The sequence below is a fragment of the Telopea speciosissima genome, chromosome 10, assembly GCF_018873765.1.
Source record: "Telopea speciosissima isolate NSW1024214 ecotype Mountain lineage chromosome 10, Tspe_v1, whole genome shotgun sequence".
Lineage (NCBI taxonomy): Eukaryota > Viridiplantae > Streptophyta > Magnoliopsida > Proteales > Proteaceae > Telopea > Telopea speciosissima.
Genome location: NC_057925.1, coordinates 42,271,686 through 42,280,588, shown reverse-complemented (window position 1 = coordinate 42,280,588; position 8,903 = coordinate 42,271,686).

The window sequence follows — 8,903 nt, the reverse complement described above, 5'->3', positions numbered from 1 at the left end:
AAATCAATCTGAAATTGAAATAGAAATCATACCAAATCTGACCGTAGTTGCATACTCAATAGGGTCGAAAATGAACAATGTGCTTTTTAGATGGAGTTAATTTTGAAACAACCAATCAAACTTTGGAACAACGGAAATGATCAACATTTTAGGTTTTGATATCGGTTAACCGTATTAGTATTTATCGTGTTCGATACTAATACATGTCCCAATGGTCGTTGAGTTCCAAAACGCGGTGCACTTGGTGAAGAATTTGATTTAGGCTCACAATGGAGTAGATAATAGGCATAGGGGCTATTTTATAGCTTTTGTTGTTGAATTTAAGATGAATTTGATTTTGGAGGTGCGTTCTCTATCTAAAAGTGTGGTCTTTGTGTAGGCATCACATGCGAAAACATTAATAGGGGCAGTATTTCCACCTTTTATGGGGGGTGGGGCGGTCATTTTGGCCCCCTCTGTGTCTGGATGCAGCTTGCATACTCTCGGGCAGAGTTCTTTTTTTCTCGGATAAATTTAGTTCTACGTGTGGACATATAGTATGATTCCTTTAATGCGAAAGGTAGCCCGTTTGTGTTTCAGGATTGGTCCTTACCCTCACTCATATATATAGTTCACATTGATCCATTAAATGTTGAGCATAATGAAGATGAGAAGATGGTAGACAAGGCCAACAAGGAAGAGGCTGCTCTACATCAAACATGGATTCAGGTATAACTCTCAACATCTTTGAATATTATTTTTGTATGCCCATTGACCTCTATGATTCGATTCCGCATTTAGTATAAATCTTTCAATGGTATTAGAGCCATTCTTGAAGATTAATGAACTGCATGGATATTCTTGTATGCTGCTTTTACTTGACTAAATCGATGATACAAATAATGGATGATTTTTAAAATCTAGTTCCCATCATCAACATTTTCATCTCCTACGACTCCATGATTGAGTAAGTTAAAATCATGATTATCACTTTGATGTGACTGACGATCAGGTATGGGACGAGGTTGAACTGATGCGAGATGTGTAGTACCAAGAAAGAAAAGAATGGTGATAATAGAGAGCATACAAGTCTCCATGATTAACTAACTCCACGAACTCACATTGGTGGGTGAATAAAATAAAAATTGTGTGATTAAGTAGTAACATATAGTTATAGGCTCGGAATGGAGATGGTCGTCTTTGAGATATGTCTTACACTTACAAGTAGGATTAAAGTCAATCTAATCTATAACGTTTTTTACATTTAGTGAGATTCCAAAAGGTAATGGAATTAGAGAGAAAGAAGGAAAGAATGATGGAAAGGGATACGTACGTATACGTAGACTATTTCTATTTGTTTTTCAAGTATTTCAGATAGAGTTGAACCGCTATTCCATCCAATTTGTATCCTCTACGGTCAGGCAGTGTAGCGGCTATTGTGCGGCCTCACACAGACAGGGTGTAGATCCTAATCGGGTAGGGTGCTCGAGCAGTGAGTAGAACAGTCATTTCGCCCCTGCTGCCAGACTTTAAACAAAAGAATCGTAAGAAGGAAGAACTACAACAGAAGCTCCCTTAATGAATTGTATGTGTTTAATTACTTAATTATTTTTAAGTTCTTTGATGGAGGGTTGAAGTTGAGAAGAAGCACTAGAGACAAAGAGAGAGAGAGTGAAAGAGGTTGCTGCCATATAGTTTTATTCTTTGATGATCTAATTTGTTGAAGAAGGTTGTTGCTATACACAATCGAGAATTTATCAATAAAAATCATTCATTGTTTGTATCATCAATTCAATCAAATAAAAGCAGCATACAAGAGTATAATTGCAACTCATTAATCTCCAAGAATGGCTCTGATACCATTAAAAGATTCATACTAAATGTGGAATCGAATCATAGAGATACATGGGCATACAACAATAACAACCCAGTCTTATCCCAACTAAATGGGGTCGACTACATGGATCCTTTAAAAAATAATGGAAAGTGGGAAAAATCGAGGTTTTCAAAAAAGAAAAGTAAGAGAAATTTAAAAGAAATTTGATAAACAAAGTAAATAATGGAAAGTGAAAGATGTAAGTAAGAGAAAAGAGGAAAGCCTAGCAAATCAGGAAAATCTCAACTACATAGTGTTGATAACGTGGATCGTTGCCCTCCAATAGGCTTTATTTGAAGTCATACTCGGTACAAGGCCCAAACTATAATTGTCATTCTTCACAACCTCACCTATGGTCATTTTAGGCCTGCCCCTAGCTCTTTTAGCTTCCTCAATTGGCATCAGATCACTTATCCTTACTGGTGCATCCCCAGACCTTTGTTGTACATGGCCATACCACTTCAAGTGACATTCTTGGAGCTTGTCGTTGATCGGGGTGACTCCCACATCCATTCTAGTGTGTTCGTTCATCACTTTATCCTTCCTAGTTTTTTTGCACATCTATCTTAACATTCTCATCTTTGCAACACATAGCTTCGCTATATGACACTTCTTAAATGCCCAACATTTCGCCTCATACATCATAGCTGGATGAACAACAGTCCTGTAGAATTTTCCTTTAAGCTTTAAAGGAATGTGTCGGTCATACAGGACTCTGGATGCCCCTCTCCACTTCATCCATCCTACTTTAATTCTTTGCGAAACATCATCATCTATGTCACCTTTTTTGGTGTATGATAGACCCTAGGTATCTGAAACAGTCACTTGGCGGTATCTCTCGTTCTCTAATTTTCACTATGGGCATATAAGAACAATAATCAAAGATGTTGAGAGTTATACCTGAATCCATGTTTGATGTAGAATAGCCTCTTCCTTGTTGGCTTTGTCTACCTTCTTCTCATCTTCATTATGCTCAACATTTAATGGGCCAATGTGATATATATATGAGTGAGGGTAGGGACCAACCCTGAAACACAAATTAGGCTTCCTTTGCCATTAAAGGAATCATACTATATGTCCACACATAAAAAAAAAGTTTATACCATTAAGGTGTGCTTGATGTGACCCAAAACTACACTAATGATCACTTACTAGTATTGGATCAAGCTCACTCCACAACTCTAAACCAGTTTTAGAAATCAAATAGGTGACTATGCTAGCCAATCTAGTGAAAATCTTACAGTTAATTTTACTTCTATTGGTATGGGCTCTCTGTTGTTGAAATTTTCAGGTAGATATCAACTACAAATTTGTTATGGATCGAGACTTCCTTCTCAACGAAAAATTTATGTAAATGCTCTTATCATTGTAACTTTTTAGTTTGTTTATTAGCCATTTTAGTCTCTTCATGGGAAACAACCAGACACAACCATTGTTGAAAAGGGGTGATCGCATCCTGTGCAATTAACCATTTTAACTTTTTCAAGGTAATAACCACCGTACATAACTATTTGAAAATGGGTGATCGCAATTGCTTACAAATTAGAAAAAGGGTGATAGCAACCTGTGCACTGAAGATGAGAAGAACTGAATGTCTTTTACTGTTCGTCCGACACTGTTACGCCAATAATTGGGGATCTCGTGGTCATAGAAAAAACTTGGAAGTCGGTGCTTCCTGTCGATTGGATATTTCTATGGTAAAAAAAATATCAAAAAAGACATGCCTTTTTTGTTAAGAAAAGATGATTCAACCCCCACTGAAATTGACTTGTTTCTGTAACAAGAAAAAAAAATTGAATTCACATATAAAAGAGTGGATCGGTGTGTCCAACTGGGGTAGTGACAACCATGGTACATGAAAAAAATCCAATTTGAATATATTAATGAAATCCGTAATTTCAAAATTTTTCTGTTTTGTTTTTCTAGTTGGGTAGTCTGAAATCTTTGGTAATATGACTCTAAACATCCGATCACATATTTTTCTTCATCTTTAATTCTTCATTAACATCAATACATCTTTACTAGCGAAAACCCGTTCCACCAATGGTTAATCTTTTTCAACTTCTTAGGAAGATACATTTTAACTTCATTTATGGGCCTTAGACATTCCCTAAATTCACATTACATTGCACCCAATATAATAAGCCCATACTGTCAACATTTAAAGTTTTAGGGAGAAGAAGAAATAGTAGTAGTGTAGAAGGCCTAGAAATTTGCATTGGGCATCGGATACACTTTAAATGTGCACTGAACAGTGCACCACACTTGAGAGGATGAAAATCCGTTAGGGGGGATGTCAAGTGAATTTTTTTTTTTGCAAACCCCCTACCCGAATTGAAATCATGTATTGTGCGGGTATCTTCCGATGCACTATAGTGCGGGCCTGAGCATACTATCTTTACTTCTTCCCCTTATCTGTTTTACCACCATAAACATACTATCTTGAGTTCTGTCCATCACAAAGGCTGCTAGATTGTGTTTTTTCTCTGATTATTGGTAGGATTGATTGATCTCTCATCTATTATCATACTTTAAGTATTAGGTCAGATTAGTTTTGTGCTTAATTTCTGATCTCTGATCTCTTATGCCTGTGGATACCATATTCTGTTTTAAATTTCAGAGTATAGTTATTTTACTACTGATCCCAATCTGATACTCTGATCAAACCTAACGTTTGGGATATTAAATGGGTCCCAAGAGAATAACTCAACTTCTGTTTTGAGGGGTTTTGATTAGTTATTTTTCTGCTACTTAAAAATCTCTTAAACCTATAACTCTTGGATTTCATAACTTCTGTTATTCTAATCTAACTATTAGATTAGAGTCATAATTTGAGGATTAAATAAACTTGGCTGAACATGTTTGATCAGATAAGAAAAGAAGTCAGATTCTCTTGGTTTAGGGTCACTTGTAGTTGGTTCCCATACCCTCCCCTCCCCTCCTAAAAAAAAAAAGAACATCATGATTTAGGATGGAAAACTACAAATGTTTATGTTTCACATAAAAAAAACATAATGTTAATGTTTCAATCATATATTCCTTTTAATTATCGTCTTATCATCATATTCTGCTAATGTACTAATGGTATAAAGTTACTTTCTACCAATTGTTAGATCTCATGGGTAATAACACAGTCACTGCAAATTGGATTCAAGTTGAGATTAATGAATTTGTTAACCTCATGATTGACAATGTTAGAAAAGGAAACAAGACCAATTCTACTTTTAACAAGAATGGTTGGAATGATATTAAAACCAGTCTAGAGGCTACTGTGGGTTGTTCATTCACAAGAGAACAATTATACAATAAGATGTGTAAGATGCGTGCTAACTATAGCAATTTCAAGAAATTGCTAGACACCATGTGTTTTGGGTAGAATCTAATCACCAAAAGGGTCACAACTGACAACGATTCCGTATGGACAATGGCTATATAAGTAAACAATAATACAAGTTTATTAGTTTATTATATTTACAATTGAGGAGTTTTATACGTTTTTATAAACTATTCTGACAAACCCAAGGTGGACCAAGTTTAAGAAGAATGGCTTACTATACTGGCCTGAGTTGCAAATGATCTTTGGAGATTCATATGCACGTGGGGATGGTTGCACCTTCTACAATAATGATATTGTCGACAGCGAAGACCCCTTTTTAACAGAACCTATCAATGATTAGTATACACCTACTCCTCTAACACCTCTGGCTAGAGGTTTAGATGATCTAGATGAGGCAGATGAGGAATATTGTCCTGCTAAACGAAGGCCTGATAAAACACCCATTGGCCGTAGAAAGAGGAGTTTTACTTCAGATGTGTCCAATACAATGAGGTCTATTAACAAGTTTTGTGTGTGGAGGATGGAACAGAGTTTAAATACAGAAGTTATATCTTCTCCACGAACCAATTTACCTTCTGGAAGTAGCCACAATGTAGTTGGTTGTTAACCAATCGTTGTTGAGCATAGTGTAGCTGGTTGTCAAGCTTTATTTGTCAAGGGACTTGTACTTCAAGGCTGTCCATCGTATGTGGGAAGACCCAAATTGGAGGATGTCATTCTATGCAACACTTCCTGATAGGAGGAAGTAGTTTCTAAATATGTTAGATGGTTGATCTTCACCCTTGCTGACTGTAGTTGTTTTGGATGAACAATTTTTTTTTTTTTGTGTGTTTCTGTTATGAATCATGGTTATTTAAACTTTTGATGGATGAGTTTGTATTTATGAAATCTATGTTATATTTTCTTTTTTGGAAATTATATGTGATGGTTTACTGTTTTTCATGTTCATGATCATCTAATCTTAGAATGTATGGTTTTACTTAAAGTTTGTGGATGATGAAGGTGGTGTGCTACGTTGTGCTATTTTTTTTATTTTTTTAAATATTGGTTCATACATTGCAGTTATGGCATCACATTTGAATATGCGTGCTGCGGCATCTTCTTCTTCTTCTTCTGATGATGATAATGATATGATCATCATTATGTATGAGACATTATTTGCCACAATGTCATTCAATATTAGAGAACCATGTAGAGATGGTATGTTTTGAGGATCAATGATAGTTCATGAGATATTGAATGATCAATCGGATAAATGATACTAAGATTTCAGGATGGAACGACATGTCTTTCAGAACCTATGTATACTAATTGTTCATAGGGATTTGTTGAAAGATACTTGTTATATTAGAGTAGATGAACAAATAGCAATGTTCTTGTTTACAGTAGGAAAGGGAGCAAGTAATAAAGATGTGCAAGAGAGATTTTAGCATTCTGGAGAAATAATTAGCCGGATCTTCAACATGGTGTTGTTAGCTATGCGTAAACTGACTAAGGAAAGAATCAGACCACCAAGTTTTAATCAAATCCCCATTGAGATTTCTGCAAACCCAAAATACTATTCGTATTTTAAGATAATCAAAATTGAATATTTCAAATACATATTAAATCTTGTATAAAAATTTATTTAGACATTTCGTAATGATTTGTCTACAGGATTGCATTGTGTCATCGATAGCACTCATGTTCATGCTATTGTACCAAGGGAAGATCGAACACGCTATCAAAATTAAAAAGGAATTACAATGCAAAATATGATGTGTGCATGTTCGTTCGATATGCGATTTATATTTGTGAATGCTGACTTGGAAGGTAGTGCCAATGACTGTTGGGACTTTGAATCAACAAGAAGTAATCCAAATATACGTTTCCTTTATCCACCTCCAGGTGACTATTTATTACGTTAAAGAGTAAAGTAATAAAATTTTTTTTTATGCATACTATATATCACTTTAATTGTAATTTTGCTTTGTAGATAAATATTACATTGTAGACTCTAGTTATGCGAATCAGACACGATATTTGATACCGTTCAGAGGTGAGGGATACCATCTTCCAGATTATAGAAGAGTGGGAAGAATTCCAAGAATAGCTAGAGAAATGTTCAACTACAGATATTCCTCTTTGGAGTTTTAAAAAATAAATTCTTGATTTTAATGCAAATACAATATTTTTCTGTAAAGAACCAAAGTCACATTGTCATTGCATGTTGTAGCCTACATAACTACATTAGAGATGAACAAAATCTAGATGAAGGTTTTGTCAAACTCGGGCTAGATGAAGCTGTAGTAGATCTTGATGTGTTAAACCTAGATCATGAACATTATTATGCGTCCCCATCAATGAGTAGTCAAAGGGATCGAGTAAGAGAGATGAACAATATTAGGAAACGAATTATAAATAAGTTGACTAGAAAACACATGCTTGCTCCAATTTGAATGGTTGTTATTCAGAGCTTATTATGAAAAACGTTGTCTGTAATATTTTACAATTTCTACAGCTTACTTGATGTACTCCAAAATATTTTATGACTTATTTACCTCATTTTGTGGTGTAATTTATAATGAAATTTATCCAACATTATAAATGGCTTCTAATGTGAATGATCATACTATTGTTATTTGTGACGTACACAGTAGTAGTTGTATAACTTTTACAGCTGGATCTTTAAGTAAAAATCCTGGACGAAGTTTTTATAAGTGTCCAGTAACTAATTGTAATTTTCTCCTATGGGTGGATCACTAGAGAGAATGTAAGTGTGGCAAAGGTCAATGTAAGATCAGAACATAAAAAAAAAGATTGGAGCAAAGGTCGATAATTTTGGTATTGCCTACATTCTACCAGAGTATGTCAAACAAAATTGTGTTTCCTTATTTCTTCTGTAATAAAATATGCCTAGTACATTGGGTTTTAACAATCATATTTCATTTGGGATGCATGCTGAGAATACTGGCTGTGGATTTTCAAATGGGTAGGTGAAGGAATAGATAGTTCTTCTACCCACCAAACTTCAACTTCATCTACTCATCCTCCACTTTTCACATCTGCATCTCCTCATCCTTCACAGTAGTTTGTAAAAGGATTTTTAGAAGGAGCCATTACAGTGTCAGAGAAATATACAAGGAGTCTGAGAGATGTCCTTGCTGCTATTACGAAACTTGACCCGAACAAAGGTGGAGAATAATACCACATCCTGAAGTAATGACATCTCCTTTAAATTTAAGGAATCTTTGATTTTTATTGTCTTTATGATGTAATATTTTAACTATTAGGAGACTGGTGATGTAAAATTTTAAATTTTTGTAACTTTTTATTATGGGATCAAATGGATACTGATGAAAATGGTCCAAACCTTATAACCATTAATATACATAAAGACTTTTATGTAAATGTTGACAATAGTATTAAATTTCTGTTCCAGATCATGTTTTACCAAACATCAGTTGGTCCAGGAATGATCCCGAGAACAGTTTAAGCACAGGTTTACCAAACGCTCAACAGTAGGCAAAAAATGACCTTTCCATAGGGAAACAACAAAAGATCATTTTGTCGAAGAACAACGTCCCTAAAATGGAATTGTTACCAAATGGACTCTAACTTTCACCTAATCCCTGGTCGGTTAAGAATATTAATCGCTGGATAGTTGAGCAGAACCTGTCTCATTTTCATCCCTTTGATTCATCTTTTATGTTTGAACCTGATTATTCTAAT